Source organism: Rhineura floridana, chromosome 7 (assembly GCF_030035675.1).
Source record: "Rhineura floridana isolate rRhiFlo1 chromosome 7, rRhiFlo1.hap2, whole genome shotgun sequence".
Taxonomy (NCBI): domain Eukaryota; kingdom Metazoa; phylum Chordata; class Lepidosauria; order Squamata; family Rhineuridae; genus Rhineura; species Rhineura floridana.
In genome coordinates, this window is record NC_084486.1 from 13,979,810 (window position 1) to 14,006,264 (window position 26,455).

Here is a 26,455-nt window from a genome sequence, read left to right on the forward strand (position 1 = left end):
TAGGCTACTTTTACACACATTCTATCCTCCATCCAGCCAAGCAAAAATCATTGAATGGACACATTCCAGCCATGCAAACCCACTCAAGAAGAATGCAAAGTAGGGCCAATGAAGGGTGTGGCCTGGAGAGAGGCATTATATCTGAGGAGAAGGTATAGCCTGGGAAGTGTCCTGAGGTAAGAAATGCTTCCTAGTAAGTGTATTTAGGATTGCAGCATAAAAATACTAAAAACCTAGCTTGCACAACTTTCAGCTATGCAAGCAAGGATTCACAGGACAGTCAGATGGCCATACTCTGATCTTATTCAGGTGCTCCCTCTCCCCCACATTTTATTCAGGAAGGGATGAGGAGCGTCCCTTACACTTCTGCTCTTACCTTACTCTTCTCCCATTCCCCTCATTGTGAGAATTAACAATTCGGAGACCTTATTTATTTAAAAGTGAGATCCTCCCTTACCCTGTGAGATAAAACTTGTTGTTACTGTGACCTGAGGATTCAAGTTTGCAAGACTTCTCATTCAAATATGGGATATCCTGATTCAGTCCTTTGGCTGAGAAAGGGAGACTGAGTCTAAGGACTGCTGTGGGTCTCCCTGGTACAGTCCTCTGTGTGTGTCATGTGTGTGTATTTGTCTTTGCCTCATTTACTAGAAAGAGTTCCAAAACTGTTGGTTTACACTGATTAACATACTCAAGGTGAACAGTAAGGATTGGGGGGAGTGGAATAAAAATTATATCCAAAAAGAAGCTGTACTTGTTCTTTAGTACTTTATATAATGAAGAGGAATTTGTATGCAAAATACTTGCTAGTATATTCAATATACTTCATCAGCTTACATGTCACTAACATAAAGGCCAATACTGGGGGTTGTGGCACTAGAGTGCTAACAGAGCCAGGAAACAAGGGTGTAGAATGGTGAGGGATGTGTAGATGAAAGAACAGACATGTGCAAATATGGGCTGGTTCCATCCTTGTTGGTGCCTTCTTAGTTTTTTGGGACATTCAGAATAGGTTGCAGTCAGGATTGCAGTGTGTGTGGGGGGGTCTCATCTTAGGCAATGAGACCACCAACGGTAGGAAGCAGATTCAGCTCCCACTCAAATGGTGCCCCTGAGCACTCCACTTTGTTTTCTCTCATATTAATGAATGGCTGTTGTTATGTGCCTTCAAGTCGATTATGACTTATGGCGACCCTATGAATCAGCGACTTCCAATAGCATCTGTTATAAACCACCCTGTTCAGATCTTGTAAGTTCAGGTCTGTGGCTTCCTTTATGGAATCAAACCATTTCTTGTTTGGTCTTCCTTTTTTTCTACTCCCTTCTGTTTTCCCCAGCATTATTGTCTTTTTGAGTGAATCATGTCTTCTCATTATGTGTCCAAAGTATGACAACCTCAGTTTCATCATTTTATCTTCTAATGATAGTTCTGGTTTAATTTGTTCTAACACCCAATTATTTGGTTTTTTTTCACGGTCCATTGCATCCGCAAAACTCTCCTCCAACACCACATTTCAAATGAGTTGATTTTTCTCTTATCCACTTTTTTCACTGTCCAACTTTCACATCCATACATAGAAATCAGGAATACCATGGTCTGAATGATCCTGACTTTAGTGTTCAGTGATACATCTTTGCATTTGAGGACCTTTTCTAGTTCTCTCATAGCTGCCCTCCCCAGTCCTAGCCTTCTAATTTCTTGACTATTGTCTCCATTTTGGTTAATGACAGTGCCAAGGTATTGATAATCCTTGACAAGTTAAATGTCCTCATTGTCAATGTTAAAGTTACATAAATCTTCTGTTGTCATTACTTTAGTCTTCTTAATGTTCACCTGTAGTCCTGCTTTTGTGGTTTCCTCTTTCATTTTCAACAGTATTCGTTTCAAGTCATTATTGGTTTCTGCTAGTAGTATGGTATTGTCTACATATAAATTCTCCCTCCAGTTTTCACACCTCCTTCCTCTTGGTCCAATCCTGCTTTCCGTATAGGGTTGCCAGGTCAGAAGCATCCCAAAACCTGAGATTTGAGGGGCGGGCCCTAGTGATGTCACAGGGCGGGCCCTAGTGATGTCACAGGGCGGGCCTGAGTGATGTCATGGGACGGGCCTGAGTGATGTCACGGGGCGGGCCCAAGTGATGTCATTAAGCATGATACATTAAGCATCAATCACAGTTGCTTGGAGCATACAATTAAAAAAAAGTCTGATTGGAAATTAAGATAGAAATCTTAGCTAAAAGATGGAGCCTGGGTAGGGAACATTTAATCTAGCCTACTTGCTTTCAGCAAGAAGGGTTAAGTGCCTTCAGGCCAGGGCAGTCACTAGAAGGCCACTGCAGAGACAAAGGATCCTAGTGTTGTGGAGATGTTAGATGGGAGCTTTGGGGAGTAAAGATGGAGGCTCCTGAAGGCTGCAATTCTAAACACACTTACTAAGGGATTAAGCCCCATAGAACTCAACAGGACTGACTTCTAAGTAGATATAGTTTGGATTGTGCTGTTGGTAAACCTTGACTAGGGTTCTTCTGCAAAGACATCCATATCCAAGCAGGGTTGGCAACCCTTATCTTTTAATGTGGCTGCTCCAAACATTTTTACAGATTTGACCCTTTACTTCAGAAAGAGGTCTGAAAAATGAGTAAGAGTAAGAAGTATCTTTTAAAATTGTTCTTTTCAATTCACTCTTGAATGAACATCATAACTAGGGCAGATCCACACCATTCATGTAAAGCACATTCAACACCCATTTGAAGCACTTGAATCCCCCCACAGAATCATGGGAGCTGCAGTTTGTTAAGAGTGGTGAGAACTATAACTGTGAGGGGGAAATGACACTTCCCAGAATTCTTTAGGGGAAGTCATGTGCTTTAAATGCGAGTTGGATGTGCTTTACACATATTGTGTGAATCCAGTTAATAAATTTTGCCTGCATGTAAATTGTTTTAGTTATTTGTTCAAAATGGAAATGAGCTATAAACTGTAGTGGGTGACCATGGGCTACTCACCATCTCTCAGCCTATCTGCCCCTCAGGATGAAAACAATGGAGAACCATGACTACCCCAAGGCATACTTAAAATGTAAAGGAAGTATTGTACAACCGTAGTATGAAATTGGATACTTATAGGGACACAGCATGACAAAACTGGGCGGAAGTAACGAGTCGGGTACCACAGGGCTCGGTCCTGGGCCCAGTGCTATTCAACATTTTTATTAACTACTTGGATGAGGAGGTACAGAGCATGCTTATCAAATTTGTAGATGATACAAAATTGGGGGGCATAGCTAATACCGTGGAAGACAGAAAGAAAATTCAAAGGGACCTTGATAGGCTGGAGCATTGGGCTGAAAACAACAGAATGAACTTCAACAGGGATAAATGCAGAGTTCTACACTTAGGAAAAAGAAACCAAATGCACAGTTATAAGATGGGGGATACTTGGCTCAGCAGTACGACATGTGAGAAGGATCTTGGAATTGTCGTTGATCACAAGCTGAATATGAGCCAACTCTACTGTTCTATGATTCTATGAAAATATTTATATAAGCATGACTATCAAATATGTTTATTATTTATACAACCTGTAAAGATATTTATAGTGCAATCCTATGTTTGTTTACTCAGAAGCAAGTCCCAATGTATTCAATGGGGCTTACTCAACCAGGGAAAACTGTACCCTGAAGTGATAACGAACTTGTTCTTTTAACAAGTCTTTTAAGTTGAGACCTTATCCCAGTCTGCGTCTGTGTTGGAATTGCTTTTTAATATGTTTTTAAAGCTTTTTAAAATGTTTTTAAAGATGTTTTGTTTTAATATATTTTAAAGTCTGTTTTTATGATTTTTAAAGTGTTTTTAGTGCTTTTGTTTGCCGCCCTGGGCTCCTACTGGGAGGAAGGGCGGGATATAAATCAAATAATAAATAAATAAAAATAAATAAATAAACTTTATTTTTAAAAAAAATCAATATTAGTTTCCTACATAATGAAAACTGTGATAAACCCTGCCTAATTTCTTTAAAAATAGGGTTGGAGGGAGAGAGAAAGATTTACAACACAAACACAAGTCTGCGCTATGTTTACTCACAAGTCCCATTAATTTACAGCCCAATCCTAACCATGTCTACTCAAACGTAAGTCCTAATGGAGTTCAATGGGGTTTACTCCAGGTACATGCTTTACTCCCAGAAATTGCTTTACTCCCAGAAAAGCAGAAATTGGATTAAATACTTTCATATTTCATAGCCCAGGGTCCGACTCTTGGACAGAAGAGGGGAAAAAAACGTTACTTACGCAAACTGCAAAAATCGTAAAGCCACCATTTTCTGATGTTGAGCCTAGGCATGCCTGGATCAACAAGTCACAACTCTGGCTTCATTGGCTACAATCCTGAAAGGGCGGGGTTATAGCTAGAGCTTTGAAAAGTTACTTTTTTTAAACTACAACTCCCATCAGCCCCAGCCAGCATGGCCACTGGATTGGGCTGATGGGAGTTGTAGCTAGAGCAAGGATCTGTAAAAAGAAAAAGTCGCACGGGGGAGCAGTTGATGTTTTGGTGTATATCTCGGGAACTAGACCACGTAGAAACTTACTTTTTTTTATTGAAGCTGAGAGTCTGGAGATTAAGGGGTGCTAGCTGGAGAGCCAGAGGGCCCCCCCAAAACCGGAGATTACACAACATGGAGGCAATTCTGGCCAGAGGTGAGAAAGGCAAGGGCGGGGCCAGAGGCTCCGGCCGTTTGCCGGAAATCTGGCATCCCTATTTCCGTATGATATGTTCTGCATATAGATTAAACAAATAAGGTGGTAAAATACACCCGGCTCACACCCTCTCTGATGGGGAACCAATCGGTTTCTCCATATTCTGTCCTTACAGTAGCCTCTTGTCCAGAGTATAGGTTGCGCATCAGGTCAATCAGATGCTGTGGCACCCCTATTTCTTTTCAATCATTCCATAGAGTTTCATGATCTACACAATCAAAGTCTTTGCTGTAATCTATAAAGCACAGGGTGATTTTCGTCTGAAATTGCTTGGTCCATTCCATTATAAAACTTATGTTTGTGATATGATCTCTGGTACCTCTTCCTTTTCTATATGAATGGCTACCATTTGTCTAAATGGTAAGGTAATCCTTCAAAAATCAAAGTCCCAACCATAAAATATCAGTACTTTAAACTGAGCCTAGGAAGGAATAGGTAGCCAGTGCAACTACTATAGCAAAAGCTCCCTAGCACTCCTGAAACTGGATGGCCTGTTCTCCTCCAATGTACATAAAATATTGGCATTCACAGTGCATTAATGCAGCCAGATAGATGTATCGATGACCACTGACTTGGATAGCTTTAAAAGGAGATTGGAAAAAGGTGGTCAATTACTGCTAGTCATCATGGCTGTATGCTACCCCCAGTGTTGGAGGCAGTATGTGTCTGAATACTAGTCAGATGGGAATCACAAGCAGGGAGAGTGCTGTTGCACTCAGGTCCTGCTTAAGGCCTTCCCACAGACATCTGACTAGCCATTAAGAGAACAGGATGCTGGACTAGGTGGACGTTTGACCTGATCCAATAGGACTCTTCATATGTTCTTATACAAGTGTGTCCTCCAAAGTCAGCCATTACAGTTGTGGCCATTTCACTACCAGTGTGTAAAAGGCACTAAAATAAGAGCAGAAACATGTAGTGAAAGCTGCCTTTAGAAGAAAGGGCTGTAGAGAAAAGCAGGGTATACAACATATTGCTTCCCCCCCGCACCCATCCCTAAAACACAGGATTTAGCCACCAAATCAGTGTTCAGGATGCATCTCCCCGCCCGGGAAATAATGCTGGTAAAGTATGCTTGATGGAGGATTATTGATCATGCTTAAGAACCTCGGCGTCATTAGCCTTGTAAAGAGGCAGCAAACTGCTTCTTGCTGAGGCTAGTGGGCAGAATAAAAGGAAGGCTCACATGGTGGCCTTTTCTCTCCATCTGCTCCATATTGTGCTCCATACAAATTAGATTTGGCAATGAAGCCAGCTATCAATGGGAGTGTTAGATACCAGATCTGTGATTATGCTTCCCCGGTCTGACCTGGTGTATAAAAGTGATACCAGCAACCAGGCAATCAAAGGCTGAATGTGCTCAGTGGGTGGAAGGCAAGAAGAGAGAAGGGCTGGTATTTCTGCAGTGCTTAAAGGTATTTTTTGAATTTAAAAATAATTGATTTGTAAATGGCAATTAGAAAAGCATTATTTTGTACCTGGCTTTGGTGCATTGACTCCAAACAAACAATTTGACAAGATGTTTTGCTGGTTTTCAATCTTATTTAAAACTCTTTCTCTCTCTATTCCGCCACCCCAAACATAGCAGATAATATGAAGAAATCTGTTATTTCCTAGACTGTCACAAGCTATGTGAGCAGGAGGTAACATATACTTTATAAATTACATCTGGAGCATTGCAGACCCTCTCTGTCTCAAACACACAAGCACACATCAAAGCTCAGTTTAATTTCATATTGTTATACATCTTAAGAGCGTAATATCCTTTTTCTTCCCCCTCCCCAGAAAATTGTGTGTGTGTGTTATGTGCCTTCAAGTCGATTATGCTTATGGCAATACTATGAATCATTACTGGTTTCTGCTTGTTATTGTGTGCCTTCAAGTCGATTACGATTTATGGCGACCCTATGAATCAGCGACCTCCAATAGCATCTGTCATGATCCATATGTGTTGGAGGAGAGATTTGTGCATACCATGGACTGCGAAGAAAGACAAATAATAGGGTGTTAGAACAAATTAAACCAGAACTTAACAACTATAGGCTGGTAGCTAATGTTCCGTTCCTGGGCAAGGTCCTGGAACGAGTGGTTGCCGACCAGCTCCAGACACTTTTGGATGAAACCGATTATCTGGATCCATTTCAGTCAGGTTTTAGACCCGGTTTTGGCACGGAGACAGCCTTGGTCGCCGTGTATGATGACCTTTGTCGGGAGACAGACAGGGAGAGTGTGACCCTGCTGATTCTCCTTGACCTCTCAGCAGCTTTTGATACCATCGACCATGGTATCCTTCTGGGTCGACTCACTGATCTGGGAGTGGGCAGTACTGTGTGGCAGTGGTTCCGCTCCTACTTGGTGGGTCGTCTCCAGAGGGTAGTATTTGGGGAGCGCTGCTCGACACCCTGGGACCTCGAGTATGGAGTCCCACAGGGGTCAGTTCTGTCCCCCATGCTTTTTAATATCTATATGAAGCCGCTGGGTGCAGTCATCAGGAGTTTTGGAGTGCGTTGCCATCAGTACGCTGATGACACGCAGCTCTATTTCTCCTTTTCATCTTTTTCAGGTGAATCTGTCGACGTGCTGAACTGATGTCTAGCTGCGACAATGGACTGGATGAGAGCTAACAAACTGAGGCTTAATCCAGACAAGACTGAGATGCTGCTGGTGGGTGGTTCTCCTGACAGAATGTTGGATGTTCGACCTGTTCTGGATGGGGTTACACTCCCCCTGAATGAACAGGTTCGTAGCTTGGGAGTCCTTGAGAGAACCTCGCTTCAGTAGTTCATGCGCTGGTAACCTCGAAATTAGATTACTGCAATGCGCTTTATGTGGGGCTGCCTCTGAAGACGGTTTGGAAACTGCAGCTTGTGCAGAATGCAGCAGCCAGACTATTAACGGGGACCAGATGGTCCGACCATATAACACCGATTCTGGCCTGCCTGCACTGGCTGCCTATTTGTTTCCGGGCCCGGTTCAAAGTGCTGGTTTTAACCTACAAAGCCCTACACGGCACAGGACCACAATACCTGTTGGAACGCCTTTCCCGATATGAATCTGCCCATACACTACGCTCATCATCAAAGACCCTCCTCCGAGTTCCTACGTATAGGGAAGCTTGGAGGGTGGCAACGCGGAAAAGGGCTTTTTCTGTGGTGGCCCCCGAACTGTGGAACAACCTCCCAGAGGAGATACGCCTGGCGCCAACGTTACTATCTTTTCGGCGCCAGGTTAAAACTTTCCTCTTTGCCCAGGCATTTTAATATGTTTAGTATGCGCTGACATTGTTTTAATCTTTTTAATATTTTAAATTTTTAATGTGTTTTATATTGTTACATGTTTATTGTATTTTTGATGTTTTCTTGTTCTTGTGAACCGCCCAGAGAGCTTCGGCTATGGGGCGGTCTATAAGTTTAATGAAATAAATAAAATGAAATAAATAAACTATCACTAGAAGCTAAAATGATGAAACTGAGGTTATCATACTTTGGACACATAATAAGAAGACATGATTCACTAGAAAAGACCATGCTGAGAAAAACAGAAGGGAGTAGAAAAAGAGGAAGACCAAACAAGAGATGGTTTGATTCCATAAAAGAAGCCACAGACCTGAATTTACAAGATCTGAACAGGTGTTGAGCCCTGGCTCTCCCAGGAGGATCAGGGAGGGGAGTCAGTCGTGTCCCAGCTTCTCCAGATAGAGCAGGGAGAGGAATCAGGTAGATGAGGTTTTTGAGGACAGTGAGGGAGGGGGTGCAGTCGACAATCTGACAGTCCTCCCACCAAAACAGACTTCGCTCCACGTACAGTCTCCCCAACAAAGCCATTGGGGGATGAACTGGCACGCCAACTCCACCCCCCCAAGACTCCCTGCCTGGCACTTCAAAAGCTTCCCTGCCTCCTGAAGCTGAGCCAGCACCTATTGAGCCTGTACTGTCAGATGAGCAGGCGGAGGCTTGCCCCCTCTCGCCCTGCGTGAGACACCATGAGAAGCGGGTCAGCCAGAAGGTGAAACTTCGGAGAAGTCAGAGATTATGAGCGAAGACCTTTCCTACTTAAGGCAGCGCCCCCCTGATTGGGGTGCTGAGTCAACTTTCTTCACACGCTGCAGAGGATGCCTGGGTAGCTTAGTTAGGGATAGTAGTGAGTTAGCATAGTCAAGTCTATGAAGCGCACTGCTTTCGATGTAACCGTTACTCAAATAAAATAAGAATTAATTCCAGTCTCGTCTCCGTTTCGTGTCTCGCACTCTGGGCAGGCAACAGGGTGATTTATAACAGATGCTATTGGAGGTCGCTGATTCATAGGGTCGCCATAAGTCATAATCAACTTGAAGGCATATAACAACAACAACAATTTGATAATTACTGCATTCCCTGGGATCCCCTTTCTTTGGAATTGGGATGTATATTGAAAGCTTCCAGTCTGTAGGGCATTGTTTTCTTTTCCATATTTGTTGACAATTTTTTGTCAAAAATTGGACAGATTGTCTCAGTAACTTCCAGCAACTCTATTGGTATGCCATCTATTCCTGGTGATTTGTTTCTTCCAAGTATTTCAAGAGCAGCTTCCACCTCATATTCTAAAATTTCTGGTTCTTCATCATACAATTCCTCTGTAAATGAATCTGTCATCTTTGCGTCTCTTTTATATAGTTCTTCAGTGTATTGCTTCCATCTTCCTTTTATTTCATCTCAGTCAGTCAGTGTGTTTCCCTGTTGATTATTCAACATCCCTACTGTTGGTTTAAATTTCCCTTTCACTTCTCTAATCTTTTGGAATAGGGCTCTTGTTCTACCTTTTTATTATCCTGTTCTATTGATAAAATGATTATTGTAATAGTTCTCTTTGTCCCTGCATACTAGTCGCTGTATTATTACATTTAGGGTTCTAACCGTGTTTCCTTTTGCTTCTGCTTTCCTTCTCTCTTTAACTATTTTAAGAGTTTCATCATCCATTGACGTCTTTCTCTTTTTTCAACTAGAGGTATTGTCTTTTTGCATACTTCCCTAATAATGTGTCTGACTTCAATCCATAGTTCTTCTGGTTCTCTATCAACTAAGTTTAAAGCCTCAAATTTGTTCCTTATTTGATCTTCATATTCTTCTGGGATGTTACTTAAATTGTATTTTGGCATTATGATTCCTTTGTTGTTCTTTAGTTTTACTCCGATACGGCTGGTTCATGATCTGTACTGCAGTCTGTGCCTGGTCTTGTTTTCGCAGAAAGTATGGAACTTCTCCATCTTTTGCTACCAATTATATAATCAATTTGATTCCTGTATTGACCATTTGGTGATGTCCACGTGTACAGTTGTCTTTTTGGTTGCTTGAAAAATGTGTTTGTAAGAAACAAATTATTGGCTTCACGGAATTCAATAAGTCTTTATCCTGCTTCATTTCTGTCTCCTAAGCCCCATTTCCCCACAATTTCTAGTTCTTCTCTGTTCCCCACTTTGGCATTCCAGTCCCCCCTGATTATCAGAACATCTTGTTTTGGCGTGTCATCAGCTTCTTCCTGTACTTCTGTGTAAAATCTCTCAAATTCTTCTTCTTCTGTGTTTGCCATTGGAGCATAGACTTGGATCATAGTTTTCCTGTTAAATCTCATTGATATCACTTGCTCAGACCTTGCATTACAGCTCCTAATTGCTTTTGCTACATCACTTCTCACTATTAAAGCAACCCCATTTCTTCTTAATTTATCATTTTCTGCATAAAATACTTTGCAGTTGCCTGATTGAAAGTGTCCCATTCCCATCCATTTTAATTCACTCACGCCAAGTATTGTAATGTTGATACATTCCATTTCTTGCCTTACAATTTCTAACTTTCCCTGGTTCATGCTTCTCACATTCCATGTTCCTATTGTGTAAGTCATACAACTGTGGACTCTGCTTTTACATCTGTGTGCATCAACCTCCGGGCTTCCTTTCAGCTTTGATCCAGTTGCATCATTAGTCAAGACTCACAGCACCACTTGTACTTGACCATTGTTCTTCTCCAGTAGCTCACTGAGTGCCATCTGATCTGGGGGTCTCAACTTCCAGCACAATCTCATGTTGAATTTTTGATAGTCTATTCATAGGGTTTTTATGGTAGGAGGTATTCGGAGGTGGTTTACCATTGCCTTCCTCTGAGTCTGGATGCATCTTAGTCTAGTGTCTCAGCTTTGACCATTCCGCGTTGGGTGCCCCTGCTAGGAGTCTAGCTTCTTGGTCTATACAACTGATGGCATTACTCTCAGCTTCTTTGACACTCTGAAACCCCCTCACCATGTTAAGGTGTGCATCCTAGAGGGAGCCCCAGAAAATTAGACATGCCTAAATACTTCTACTCTAGTATGACAACATATCAGATTAGCCAATGACATCAAGAGAGGTAACGCCAGCAGAGATGTAGGAAGAGGTGACTGCAGGAGTGAAGAGGTCACAAGAGAAGGAGAGAGAAGCACAGAACATCCTGCCAGTATAATGTTTAACTAATTTTAAGCAAATTTACAATGATGAGGCTAGCCTATACTTGTCCTAATATGCATTAATTTGTTTTAGTGAAATGAATTTAATTACTTCATTTGTTATAGAGAGGAAGTCATTCCAAGTGGCAGGATTTATACCTGCTTTTTGAAAATGCTTTTGGATAAACATAGTTATTATTAGTTTTTCTATTTGTAAAGTCTTTTGTATCCACTGGTGAGCAGGCCTTGCCATCTTTTATTCTTGCTTGCTGTTACCCAGGAGGAAAGAAAATATAATACTATTCTTGTTTTTAATTTTCCTCACTGAACTCCATTAAAATCTGTGATCTAAATTGCCTCTTTCATGGCAGTCATTTTTTTTTAAAAAGAAAGAAATATAAACCTGTGCATAGTATGCAATGTATTCTTCATTGAGGGCCAGATTTAAAAAAATGTTGTGAATGGGAGACTGCAACAAATTTGCATATTCTAGTTACCATTTTAATTTGAGAAATTAATGTTTTGCTCTGGCTAGGAATGCTGTACTTGATCCATCAGTATTTTTTATTTTAAAAATGGTTACCTCAGACATGGAAAAAAGCTATCCAATGTGTCCCCTCAAAAAATCTTCAGGAAGACTTTTTAAATCATGGGAGTTTAAAATCCTAATAAGATAATTTATTTTTTCTTGTCTCCATGGTTTCCCCCCCAATCCATTTGCAAGATATCCTGTCACACTTGCAAATGGAATCTCTGGAACTGTGAGGACTAGAAGCATTCTCTTTAAAATTAAAACTTGGTGTCTGGCATCTATCTCTCACTCTCACTTGGGACTTTTTGTGCCTCCCATCAACACTCTTGCCCTTTTCTTTACCTCCCTAGAATTCCTGAATAGAAATATCAAGGTGGTAGTTAGTGGGGAAAACATTTGTGGTCTAGCAGCAGGTACAATTACAGCTCAGTCTCCTACAAAATGTTACTGGAAGCAGTCGTCAGGCTGGGCTTTTATGAATGGAACTAGAGCTGATAGTCATCACAGAGTTGCTGCTAAAAAGAGCAGTTCCTCCTTTTTGCCCAATCATGTTTAGTAAGAGGAACATGTGATGGCACAGTCATCGAGTTATATATTATCTCTCCACCCCAGCTTTACATTATTAGGTGCTGTGTATGACTTGATGATATCACATAACACATTTTTGTTTTTACATGATTTGGAGAGATAAAGGGGACTGGAGGTAAGATTGCTGGTTTTGGCAGCAACCCAGGGGTAAACATTATACCTGGTTTAACCCTACAATCCCCTCAGTAGGAAACTAGTAAGGGCAGCTTCATGCTTTAAGTGGCAGCCAAATTCTGCTAGTGTTTGTAAACTTTTAAAGCATGAAAGGGAGGGAACCACATGATTTTATGGCACACATGTCTACTCCATGCTTATATTGCACTGCACACTAGATGGAATTAAACCACTTTGTTATGCTGCAGCAGATCCTAGTGCTGCTTCCCAAAGTGATTGCCTGCAAACCATGGTTTGCAAATTCAGAGTATGCATTCCCTCCCTCTCCAGGTTTTACATACTGTTCTCATAGTAAACCATGGGTTTGTGCAACATGCACAGTTAATGATGTGAAGAAAGAAACAAATCACTTTGTGGAAGGGAAGAGGGAGGAGTTAAAAGATCGGCAGCCTTGCAACTCCACCCGGGCGCAGTGAAGTCTAGAACTAGGGTTTATGCGGAAAGAGAAATTCTGGTTTTTTTTAATTGTTTTTCTAGTGGATGTGGGGTAACTACCATCTTACAGAGTGACAGCTATAAAATTAGATAATCGGTTAATCGCTGGCAAATTAGCCTCATGTCTTTGCAGAGAACAAATATGGTATTTATGTAAAAGTTGTTAATAGTTTCTGCCTTTTTTAATTGGCAGAAATAAATGCAAAATGCATGATAATTAGGCAGCTGATGAATTCAGTTGTAAAATTATGCCTAAAGCTATGCCCCAGCACTTAATGCTGCATGCTCTGAGCAATCAAAGGGAACCTATTTATATGGTTTATTTATAAAACAAAGTTACAGATGAAGTAACAGCGGCTGCTATGCTTGAAGTCACCATTCTAAAATATTAATATAGTTTGCAGGGGATTCCTACCTACTGGGCTGGCAACCTGAGGTTTTAATTTTTTTAAAAAAAGTTGGAATTCATACCTGTCAAAATATTTATTTATTTATTATTTGAATTATATCCCGCCCTTCCTCTCAGCAGGAGCCTGGGGCGGCAAACAAAAGTGCTAAAAACACATCAAAACATCATAAAAACACTAGAGGCATTCAAGAGGCAGCTGGACAGCCATCTGTTGGGAATGCTTTCATTTGGATTCCTGCATTGAGCAGGGTGTTGGACTTCATGGCCTTATAGGCCCCTTCCAACTCTATGATTCTATGAAAAACAGACCTTAAAATATCTAGAGAGTATTTTAAAATGAGCCTTAGTTGGTATGTGCAAAGACCCAGAACATGTCTGTGTGGCGCAATGGCTGTGTTAGAATTTTGAGAGCCCTTAAAAAATGGTTCTAGCTCTCATGGTTGTAATACTGAGCTTGGGGATTGTGGGGAGAGGCGATGATGAAAATGCAAGGAGTCTGAAAGCTAGAAGTGCAAATTCATTGGTCTTGATTTTGAGAGTGACTATGTATCATGTATGTGTATATGTTTTAATAAACACATATTCACCAAGTGCAGTTTGGTATCTGCACCATTATAAAATTAATACACTAATAAATAATAATATGATTCTGTGTTGTATCAACAGTTTGGAAACCTTTCCACTGCACTCCAATATTCAGAGCAATGGAACATCCTTCCAAGGGACTAGCCTCTATTGCAGTGGTTCTCAACCTTTTTTGCTCCATTCCCCCCTTTCACCATTGTTCAGAATATAATTCCCCCCTTCCCAAGATAGTCTCTCATAGCGTGTTGACGTTTCGCGAGTGACGGTGGTGTTTCTCGTGAGAAAAAAATTTCTTAGTTTATATTATAACAGAATGTCTTGGAGCAGTTTCTGGTCTTTAAATAATAATTTAATTTTGCAAATGAAAATAATGCTGCATGTTCAAGAATCGATTTTAATCTGTGACATTCAATAAACTTTATTGAATGTCGCAGATTAAATTGAAAACAAACTACAATTTTACAGATTGTACATAATCTACAGGACATCACACTTTGCTGAATAGTGGTCCCAATTCCCCCCCTGGAACCCTAAAATTCCCCCCCGGGGGGGAATTCTCCCCATGTTGAGAACCCATGCTCTATCGCTTGCTATGTTTCATTGGGGTGGAGGGTAATTTTTTTTAAGTACTTAACAGATTGATGCTGTTTTTATTTTGTTTTTTGTAAAAACATGCTAGCTTTTTAATTCTTATTAGTTATTTTATTTTAATGGCACTAATTGGTTTATAGTGCTAAGTATGATTTTTATTGTGGATTTTATGTATAGTGGCTAAGGGACTGAGTAGTGAGCCACTCACAACTGGTAATGAACTTCCTGGCATAAATTTCACTTCTGGCCAACATTGCTTTCCCTTGAGATTTTTTTTTGGGGGGGGGGTGGAATTGCTAGGTAAATATAGTAAAATAATGTAGGGACCCTGAAGCTATGTGGAAAGAACCAAAAGTGCAGTTAATTCTCATGTCAGTGTCACTTTCCCCAGAAGCTGGAGTGACATAGGTACCAGTCACATAATTGCTCCTCCCATATGACCTATGTTTTTCACTGTTCCTGGTGTGGCATGGGAAGCAAGTAGTATAGGTGTTGGCCTCTATGTGTGCAGATGAACTATGGCCTTTCAGCTCCCCGCAACTCTTCTTAGACAGAGCTGATGCAAGACAAGCCACTGCTGCCACCTGAAACCCAAGAAGTAGAGCAGAATCCAGGAGGACCTCCAGAGTGCAAACCAGCTGTTTTAGCATTACAAATATTAAACTGCTGTTTCCAAGATGGCCCTCCGAACTCACCAAACTAGCTATGGGGACAGACTGAACAATACTGGACACATCAAAACAGGAATGTTGGGGTTTTTTACCAACCCTCTGCTGTTGTTTTTCTTCCCTTTCCTGGAAAGTCAGAGTTTGAAAGTCCAGGGAAACTAAACCTTTTCCCACTAGTAGTGGTAGTTAGGAAAGTGCAAACTGTTTAAAACTGCTGCTTTAGTGAGGTCTACTGAAAAGATGAAGTGGGCTAGTTTAGCGATTCCCAGACTCTGTGCAAGGGCATGCTAGAGTGCCAGGAAAGGTCTACAATTAGAAATAAAATTGATTGTAAATGGTTAAAGGCTTTCATGAGCCCAAGGCACCCATCCATGCATAGTAGGAGGTTGCTTGCCACACATCTGCATGATTCACTGCCCTGGCTTGCCTCCTTTCAATCAATCTCTGCTGATGAGGGCAAGTAATTCTATTGTAGCTCTTTATTGGGTGCAAATTGGATCATTTAATCACTCTGAAACCAGAAATGTATTCCTCAGAGCAGGATGCCAGCCATATAATTGCTCTGAATTTCATTCTTGAAATTCTGCCCTGGGCTGCTACTGGAAGGAAGGGCGGGATATAAATCAAATAATAAATAAATAAATAAATAAATAAATAATTCTTCTAATCAAAATAGACTTGTGAAAATGTAGAAAGTAAGTTCCTGTGAGGATGGTTAACATTTTGACTTCGTTACCCTTGAAGTGAAAGAGTAAGGTGGGACACCAGCTTTTGTTGAAATAAAATAGTTTTCAACTGTCAGTTGTTTAGGAAACACTGGGCTTGTCTGTAAACAAAACATGGGGAGGTGGATGGCAGAGGTGTGGCAGTGGGTACTGTTAGCTACCACATTGTGGTCTAGCTGAGGCTGTTGTCTGAATGATGGATATTTCCCTACTGAGGCATCTTTGCAGGTTTTGAAGAGGTATAATCTAAAACCAATTGAACAGACCCAGCTTTTGCCATAAGCAACTCTTTGCCTTGCTATTTTGTACTTCGAACCTTGGGCTTTTCATCAAGAAGCCTGTTACTTTCTTTCTGACAACCAAGCATTACAAACATAAAAATTTACTAGTCCTAACAGAGTAGAAATTGACACTTGCTCAGTTTGAGAAGACCGCAGTACAAAAATCCCTTCCAGTATGGAGTGGATATTTTCAACACAGTTAGGTAGTAGGTGCTTCCTTTCCCAATAAGTACATGACTGAACATGAAGATGACGGTTGGTGTCAAGAGGTGTGTGTGCAAGGCACTGAAGGGTAAAGATGGACACACACACACACACACACACACACACATATTGCAATTTAGATAAAAGACAAGCATAATAGTATATCCAACAGCGGTTCAACTGGTTGTTTTACTCTTGTCTTCCCTTCTCCCCATATTTCCTATTTTCTGTTTAACGGAGTCCCACTGAACCGAAGAAAATATACTGGGTAAACATGCATAGGATTAGGTTGCAGTCCTGTGCATAATTTGAGAGCAAGTTCCATTGGAATCAGTGGGAAAACATGAACAGGATGAGACTACACATCTCTAACCATACTGTTCTTGACTATGCTTACTCTGTTTTCTTCCTGCTTAGAACTTGCAGGGCCTCTAGACCTGAAGATGGCTACTTCTTAGAGATGGCTGAGTCCCTGCCATGCTCGTATCAGATTGGCTTGAAAATAAACTGAGATAAACTGAGTGAATCAGATTTTAATTGGAGACAGAGAAGAATTTGGAGATTTGTGATGCTTGCTGCTGCTTTGCCATCAGCATTACTAGCAAATCCTAAGCCTGTTAAGTTTTGCTGAGAAATCTACTTACCAGGGCCGGCTCCAGGCATGCCTGGGCCCTTGGGCATCAGCTTGCCCTGGGCCCTGGTGTGTGCGTGTGCACGCACACACACGCGGCCCCCCGACGCCCCCCACCTACCTGTCTGCTGTCTTTTACCATTGCCCTTAACGAAGATGGCGGCCGCGGTTTCCCTAAGGGGATGACACCTCCACTGCCATCTTTGTTGATGGCATGTGTGCATGCTATGCGCACGCATCTCTGCCATCAACTAAGATGGTGGCAGGGGCTTCAGTACCTTAGGGAAACCGCGGGCACCATCTTTGTTAAGGGCAATGGTAAAAGATAGCGGACAGGTAGGTGGGGGGGGCATGGATCGCAGAAGCGGAGCAGAGGGGCGGCTGAGGGGGCCCCTGTAGCTCCAGGGGCCATCGGGCCAGTGCCACACCTGGCCGCCTTTAGAACCAGCCCTGCTACTTACTTTACAACTTGGCAAATCTGATGTTGTTTATGATTGCTTGCTGGTGGAAAGTTTGGAACAATTACTCAATTTTCAGATACGAAGGCATTGATGCTTGTTTGTCACATTAGTATCCCACCCTTCCTCCAGGGATACACAGACTTGTTCCATGTTTATATTTACAATAACAAACCTGTCAGACAAGTTAGGCTGGCAGGTACTGACAGGCTCGAGGTAGTTCAATGAGCTTCATGGGTGAGAGGGAATTTGAACCCATGCCTCTCTGGTCCAAGTTAAGCTATTTATCTATTGCATGCTGTGATCTCACTTGATAATATGGTGACTGCATCAATAAATAAATATTAACACAAATTGAGTTATAGTCTATGTGAAGACTTTTTTTTCATTTTCATATTTTTCTTATCTTTCTTGTTTATATTGGAAATAGAAATACAGCTGTTGTGAGACAGAGGGGGCAGAGGATTGTGGAGTCTGTTAAAAAAAAAAAAACCACTACAAACTATTCCATTTGTCCTTGTGATGTCAAGGCATCTCATAAATTGGACAGCGCCTGCAACAGCAATTGGGCAGGATGTCTGCAGAATGCCATTAGGCTTACTAGAGGAAAGGAGAGGAAAGTTAAAAACTGACCTTTTCTTGCCTTCAGGTCCAATTGGACCAGTGTTTGACAAAAAGGCAGTATCTAAGCATCTGTTTGAATGAACACAGATTCTTTGTTAAGGGCTGCGGTCACTATTTAGTACTCAGTATTGTAGGGCTTACTTTTCTAACTTTTCCTGGGGGTTGCAATATCAGAAAGAAGGTAATGTTCTGGCTAACTTGCAAGTAAGATGGAAAAAGAAACAGATTCCATTTTTCCTGTGGACAAGGGAATTGCCATGCTATGGACAGAGCAAGTAAGTGGCTGGTTGTTCTGGTGGAAGTATATATATAAAAAAATACTTTCAGGTAACCCTCATGAAACAAGGAGCCTTTTTCCCACCCAACCTTTTCCCTCCACTGTTGGTGTTTATTCTTCATCTTTGTAACTTGCAGAAAAGCTGAAAGTGCTATTTGTTCTAATTGCTTGGAATTTTGGCAGACTAGATGAGACGCCACTCATGCTTGCCTGCCTGGGCATTTATAACTTGCAGCTGTGTTCTCCAGGTCTAATCGCACTGTGGTAAGCCAATCTAGTCCTGCAAATATGTAGTAGTCTTTTTGTCACTGACTATCCTCCTTCCATAAGATATACAAAATAAAAAGAATTTTAGAAGATAAGTGATTTGATTTTTTTAAAATGAGAAAAAAATTAAGCTTGTTTGAGGTTCTCACTTGGAGGGAACCATCTCCCTTAAATACAAGCTTTTGTCTCCTGTGTAACAGAATAATATGCTGACTTTTTAGTTATTTTCTTATTTTAAAAAATCACGTCCTTTTATATGAACAGAATTTGACTTGCCAAAATTAGGAAAAGAAAACCTAAATCCAGCAAAACAATGTAAATCATGTGACTGAGACCAAGATTTTATAGACTAAGGTTAGATTTTTCAAACACTGCAAATGCATGTGTCAAAGATTTGGCCAGTTGTTTCTAATTAATATATGAAATTCAGTTCCCAGTCTCTTGCCCCCCCTTTTTTCCCCTTACCTCTCAGCCTCATGCCAAAAGCACCCAAACTTGCCTGGGTCCGCACTAGCCTGTGACTTCCTTAATACTACCTCCATTTTAGATCTGCCACTCTGAAAACAATCCATAACTTTGGGTGGCACACCTGAGACCCACCGAAGATTACTCTTTAGGTATACCTAATTTTTTAAAAATGTGTACTGTAAATGTAATGTGCAAATGTCTGAAAATCCATGAATTATGCACCCTACAGAAATATGTAATAACGAGTCTATGAAAATTCATTATTATTTAAGGTGCCACAAGATTTGTTGTTTTTCCTGCAATAGTCCCTGACAACTATTTGAATGTGCATTCAGCTTGGAGCCAGGATTGGCTGTAGCTCCCTGTCAAACTTACATTCAGTGACAAATCTGTGTTTGCTGCTGCATAGTGATCTGGTTCATACAAAAACCCTAGCTTAATAAGCCAGGATGGACTTCACAGTCGCACACAGCTCTTTAATGCAAGTAGGGCAATGAAGCAGAAAGCCACAGTTAACGATAGCTTACAAATTGGGAACTACGGTGGTTGTGGTTGTTACATGCTTTCAAGCCAATTACCACTTATGGCAACCCTATGAATCTTTTGGATATATTCATAGGGTTTTCATGGTAAGAGGTATTCAGAGGTGGTTTACCATTGCCTTCCTCTAAGCCTATGGTACGTGGTATTCCCAGGTGGTCTCCCATCCAAGTACTAACCAGGCCTGCCCCTGCTTTGCTTCCGAGATCAGACGAGATCAGGCATGTTTAGGGTAGTATGGCCGTAGGTGGAATTATGGTTAATGGCTTCTAAATAACTCAGGATTCATAAGCCAACTTCAGTAACTTTGTGTCCTGGCTTGGTTTGAAACCATTATCCACAGAAGCTCTCTGGGCGGTTTACAGCAATAAATTTAAATTTAGATTAGCATACTACTCAAATCTTTGATATAGTTGCCTTTTTTAGACATTGAAGAAAGTGTAACATAGTTTACAAACTAGTAAAATCTTCCACTTGCCCTTTTATATTTATATTTAGTATTTATTTTTCATTCCACATTATAGTAATACCCCAGCAGCAAAATAGTATGAAGACTGCAACAAGTTGTGCTATACTGATATATCCACCTCTCCACTGCCTCCATTTAGCTGATTGATCTACTGATTAAAGTTTGCAGGCCTGAGAAGGTTAGTTCCTCCATGACCTTGCATGGCAGGAACCTGGATATTTTCAACTAGATATTACTAGTTCTTTGTGTCCTCAAGTATGTTCTTTCTTTCTGTCTTTTTCTTAAAGCAAATGTAAATGTATGCCCAAAGATGAGAAATTGCATGTATGTGGTGTCAATCTGATTCAAATCAAATGCAAATCAGTTAAATAAGAATGTAGCACAGCGGTTCTACCGTGGTGAGTTGCTTAACTAGTCATGTGATGCTTAGCAGCCTATAGGTGATCAACTGCTATATCATAAGAGCTGATGGAGGTGCAAAGGCCCTAAGCAGTATCCAGCTAAGTTATTCAGAACAGATTTGGGAAGGGCATAGGAAGAGGAGAGGGAGGAAAAATGCTGTTGCGCAAGTGACAATACTCACACTAGCAAGAAGCACTTTGTTGGCTATCCCTCCCACCCGAATTTATAATGCATCCTGTTGGTGGGAATTGGGTGAAGGAAGAAGTAGGGAAAATACTCCATTGTGGCCACTCATTCTCTTCCTTTGCCTTAAGAGCCTGTGCATTTTCACGTATTACAGTTTTGAATGTACATATAAACAAAATAAGAGTACAACAACAAAATTGAAAGCGTGTATATTGTATAGGCTGGAGGCAGTATGCTTCTGAATGCCAGTTGCTGGAAACTGCAGGAGGGGAGAGTGCTCTTGCATGCAGGGCCTGCTTGCGGGCTTCCCACAAGACATCTATGTGAAGGCAGTGAGAGCAGCAAAGAAGCAATACTTTGCTGTCTCTATTCAGTCATCCCTTAACCGCCCAGCGGAACTTTATAAAGTTGTCCGGGGACTTTTACACTCTGGTCCCCAGGACGCAATAACACCATCAATTGCCCGCTGTAATGAGTTTGCGCAACACTTTCGTGATAAGATCATGAACATCCACCGGGACCTTGACTCCATTATTGTAGCAGTTGATCCTAATGAGGTGTCCAGAGCACAGTCTTGTCCTGTTTTATTGGATGAGTTTCAGTTGGTACAGCTCGAGGATGTGGACAAGGTGCTTGGACAGGTGCGGGCGACCACTTCTGCTCTGGATCCTTGCCCCTCATGGCTAATAAAAGCTAGCAGGAATGGAACAGCCGGCTGGGCCAAGGAGGTGATTAATGTCTCTTTACGAGAGGGAGTGGTCCCACCCTGCCTGAAACAGGCGGTGGTGAGACCGCTCCTAAAAAAATCCTCCTTGGACCCTGATAATTTGGACAACTATAGGCCAGTAGCAAACGTCCCATTCCTGGGCAAGGTTCTAGAGCGTGTGGTCGCTCGCCAACTCCAGGCTCTCTTGGATGAAACTGATTATCTAGACCCATTTCAATCGGGCTTTCGGCCGGGGTTTGGTACAGAAACGGCCTTGGTCGCCCTGTATGATGACCTCTGTCGGGAGAAAGACAGAGGGAGTGTAACTCTGTTGGTTCTCCTTGATCTCTCAGCGGCGTTTGATACCATCGACCATGGTATCCTTCTGGAGCGACTTACGGATTTAGGAGTGGGAGGCACTGCTTGGCGGTGGCTCTGCTCCTATCTCGGGAATCGTCTCCAGAAGGTGATGCTGGGGGAACATTACTCGAGTCCCTGGGTACTCCAATATGGGGTCCCGCAGGGTTCAGTTCTGTCCCCCATGCTTTTTAATATCTATATGAAGCCGCTGGGTGAGGTCATCAGGAGTTTTGGAGTGCGTTTCCAGCAATATGCTGATGATACGCAGCTCTACTACTCCTCTTCATCTTCGTCAGGTGAGGCTGTTGATGTACTAGACCGCTGCCTGGCCGCGATAATGGGCTGGATGAGAGCTAATAAACTGAAACTCAATCCTAACAAGACTGAGATGCTGTTGGTGGGAGGACCCTCTGCCCAGATGGTTGACGTTCGACCTGTCCTAGATGGGGTTACACTCCCCCTAAAGGAACAGGTACGTAGTTTGGGGGTCTTATTAGATCCGCTCCTGTCACTTGAGGCTCAGGTAGCCTCGGTGGCACGGAATGCATTCTACCAGCTCCGGCTGGTAGCCCAACTACGACCCTATCTGAGCAAGGAGCATCTTGCCTCAGTTATCCATGCTATGGTAACCTCTAGATTGGACTACTGTAATGCACTCTACGTGGGGCTACCTATGAAGACGGTTCGGAAACTTCAGCTAGTGCAAAATGCTGCGGCCAGAGTTCTCACTGGGACAAAGAAATTTGACCATATAACACCTGTCCTGGCGCAGCTGCACTGGCTACTGATATGTTTCCGGGCCAGATTCAAAGTGTTGGTTCTTACCTATAAAGCCCTAAACGGCATCGGACCGCAATACCTGATGGAGCGCCTCTCTCGCTATGTACCTACCCGTTCACTACACTCGACGTCGAAGGCCCTTCTCTGGGTCCCAACCCATAAAGAGGCCCGGAGATCAACAACTAGATCTAGGGCCTTCTCGGTGGTGGCCCCCGAACTATGGAATGCCCTCCCAGACGAGATACGCCTGGCGCCTTCTCTGTTATCTTTTCGGCGCCAGGTAAAAACTTACCTTTTCGCCCAGGCTTTTTAAATTTTGTAAATTTTTAAATATTTTAAATTTAACATTCTAAACTTAATATGATCTTAATTTATAAATCTCAATGGCAATTTTATTAATGTTTTATAATTGTACTATATATATATATATTTTCCACACTTGCTCATATTTTAATTGTGATTTTATTTGTTGTACACCGCCCTGAGAGCTTTCTGCTATAGGGCGGTCTAGAAATGTAATTAAATAAATTAAATAATAAAATAAATCTCATTGGCCACTGTGTGAACACGATGCTGGATTAGATGGACCACTGGCCTGATCCTGCAGGCTCTTCTTATGTTCTTATAAGTTCTCAGAAAACCACCACTGGTTGCAGCATCCTGTCGAGTGTCTTGACAAACCAGGACTCATTGCTTTGTAATACTTAAAAGGATCATAGGAGAATCTGATTTGATACATGTTAAAAATAAATTTCTGACAACTTCTAAGGCAGGGGTTCCTAAACTGATCTGTGGCCTTCATTCAGGTGGTCCATGGCACGTTGGTGGATTTGTGGTTGAAGATGAGAGACAGCACATCTATAACATTACATATATTGATTTTCATTGTAGCTTGATTGCTTCTCATTTCTTGTATTGTATTTTTGTATTATAATCTGAATTCTATGGAATGCAATAAAATACAATACATAAGAAATAAAAGAAGCAATCAAAATACAATTAAAAATCATATAGCATCTAGCACAGTACATTATACAGTAATTGCTACAACAGGCAGGAAAATCTTTAAGACCTTCTGCAGTTTTGGGAACCACTGCTCTAATGTATATAGCAATTAAGTACATTTTATTGCCAGATGAGTCTCTCCCTTATAAGAAGCATTCTAGAAGCAATGTGAGGAGAACCTTTAGCCAGTGTGATGTAGTAGTTAGAGGGTTCTGGCTCAGAGAGGTTCAAATATCTAGCTGGCTGTAAAGCTGACTGAACTAATCACTGTCTCTTGGGCTTGGGCAAATCACTGTCTCTGCCTAAGCTATCTTAAAGGGTTGTTGGGAGGCTGAAACACTATTTGCATCTCCTTAAGAGGGATGGCATGGTACAAAAGTGATAAAGTAGCAGAAAGCAAAGGTTTTGTTCTACTTTCTCCTTTCAGAACAAGTCTGCGGAGTTAACTGTACCAGATGCGTTTGCCATCAAGTTGCACTTCTCACCACTAGTATCGAGTGTGAGACTCAAGCCAGACCAGCAGTTTTTGTTCCTAAATGCTGAGCCACCTAAAGGTAAACTTTTCATTTGTATTATGAAGAACTGACAATTCAGAATTTGGAGATGTCTGTGTTTTGTTGCCCCCTGTGCATTATAAGAGTTTATTTTCATTTCTTGAAAGGTAAGAGTCTCTTTTACGGCAATATGATTGCTGGCAACTGTTAGTAGTGTATTAAATTTTTGATGTGCCAAATTGTATTAGAAAGTACCTACCATACAGGAATTGGGCAGATTCATGGAAAATAGGTGTATTGGCAACTGTTAAGGCAGTGCCGGCCCCAGGTCTTTGGTGGTTCTTGGACAAGGCATCCTCAGTGGGCCTCCTTAATATGGAAGAGGTAGGGAACATGAGCTAAATTCTCTCCCACTGCTTCCAGCCCCCGTGGTTGCACAATGCAAAGTGAAAATAGCAGCTCTGTTGAGGGCAAAGGGCCCCTTACTGGTCTTGGCATCTCAGCAAACACCAGACTTTGCTGTCATCTAGAGCTGGCCATAGATATTAACTAGCTAAATGCAACTTGCATGTTCAGAGGTGATGCATGCTTGAGGGCCAGATGCTGGGAATAAAAATCACCATAATTATAAGAACTAGTACCGGAGAGCTCTTGCATTTCTTTGCTCTCTCCTCTTTCCCCCTTGCTTCATGTATGAGGAGAAGAGTTTACAAACCAGGATCCCTAACCACATTTTGATCCTGTTTTGAGATCTTGATTTGATATCAAATGAGGGTTTATGCAAAACTATTTGCCGCTCTGAGACGAAACAGCAAACCTTGGTTTGTCACAAACAGTAGTATAGTGGCAAATGCAGAAGTGCAGGATCTCTTCACTATACTCACGCCACACATGGCCCACAGCCATGCACCCTTTTCCACTTTACCTCTCCTCCCTTACTCTCCCTGTCATCTTGTCATCCACCACAACAGATGTCCCTATGAGCCAATCAGCATGAAAGGGGAGGCTGTGTGTTAGCTACTGAGAAGTCTCAGTGGCTGACTCACCTCCTTTCACTCTGATTGTCTCCAATTAGCATGAAAGGACAAGGATTCTTCTCAGTGGCTGACAAACTCCATTTTCATGCTGATTGGCTCATAGATAGGGACATGGCTGGGATCCTACTCCCAAAAAAGTAATGGTTCTGTGACCACCACCACCCCGTGACTCCAGACGACTACACCCCTGGTCACAAACTAGAAGTGAACCTTGGTCTAACCCAGCAAGGCAATTATATTTTTCCCTGTGTCTTTATTGAACAACGCTAATATATAGACAGCCACTGAACATCTGTATGTTTCTTAATGAAGACAAATGATAGATTTTTAGCACTAGTTTGAAAGAAGGATCAGAAAAAAGCATTTAGTAGAAGGAGGTCATTGGTGAACATGTTTAATGGGCTGATTTTGCTAAGCACTGAATACTCCTTTTCAGAATCACCTCTATAGAAGCTGCTGTTGTTGTCATTCCTTTGTTTGGAGCTGTGTGATATCTTTCAGGATTGAGCCACTGAAGGATAAGGGAAATGCTCCTATGGTTTAGTATTAAGTCATCTTCATGCTTGGGTGTAAAGGACTGGAAAGCACAATACAAATGATTGTTAGACCATCTGTTTGTCTCTCTACTGCTCCTGAGTTACCTTGAAGCAAAAGAGGATAGTTGCTAGCAGCTGCCTACATACTCCCTCCAGCTTTTCTCCTGGAGTAATAATTAGGTCTGCAGGTTGGTAGTAGTGGTGTTAGGGAGTTCTGAAGAAGAGGAAATGGGTGTTGACCTAGCATGCTGGTCCCCCATAAATGTGAGGCTCTGATGGTGCACTGATGGAGGGTATGGGCCGCAAAACAGTTCCCTTGCTGAGGGTCCTGGAAAAAATGGTACATCCCTGTGAGTCTTCATCCTGTGAAACTTGGGGATTTTTATTTAATTCCACTTCTCCACTCCCCCGCCAACTTAAATTAGTTTTGTGGAATCGTTTAAAATTTTGTTATATATATAGATTGTTGTTGCAGTTCCCAAGTGTTCACCGGACGTTTACCCTTGTGGTAGTGATGATTTGTCCTTGTCGTTACTGATTAGTAAGAACAGTTGATGAACTGGTGTATTTAAATATAGTATCCAATATTCCAGCAAAGCTATGTTGTGATGCAAATTCTAAGCCCAAGAGTAGATTCTATAGCACATTTAGTATGTTTTATTATGAAGACAGATGTCCTTAAAGCACCCACCAGTGAGTTTAAAACATGGATCTATTGGAATTAAGAATCAACTGATGTGACAGGTCCCCGTGGAATAGCCTTGTGCTTATAAGGGATCCAAATACCAGAAAAAATCAGTTCCTTAAAATTTCT

General features: G+C 41.7%; 1 protein-coding gene and 1 pseudogene across 17 annotated transcripts in view; one reads left to right on the forward strand and one right to left on the reverse strand.

Moving 5' to 3' along the window:
• ZMIZ1 (zinc finger MIZ-type containing 1) overlaps window positions 1-26,455 on the forward strand; it is a 621,029-nt gene that overhangs the window by 149,014 nt on the left and 445,560 nt on the right. For all 17 annotated transcript variants that reach the window (XM_061634913.1, XM_061634912.1, XM_061634907.1 and 14 more), the window contains one exon: window positions 24,002-24,128. The gene's annotated coding sequence lies outside the window, so the exon portion shown is untranslated. The remainder of the gene's footprint in view (window positions 1-24,001; window positions 24,129-26,455) is intronic.
• On the reverse strand, window positions 19,797-19,915 carry LOC133389770 (5S ribosomal RNA; annotated as a pseudogene).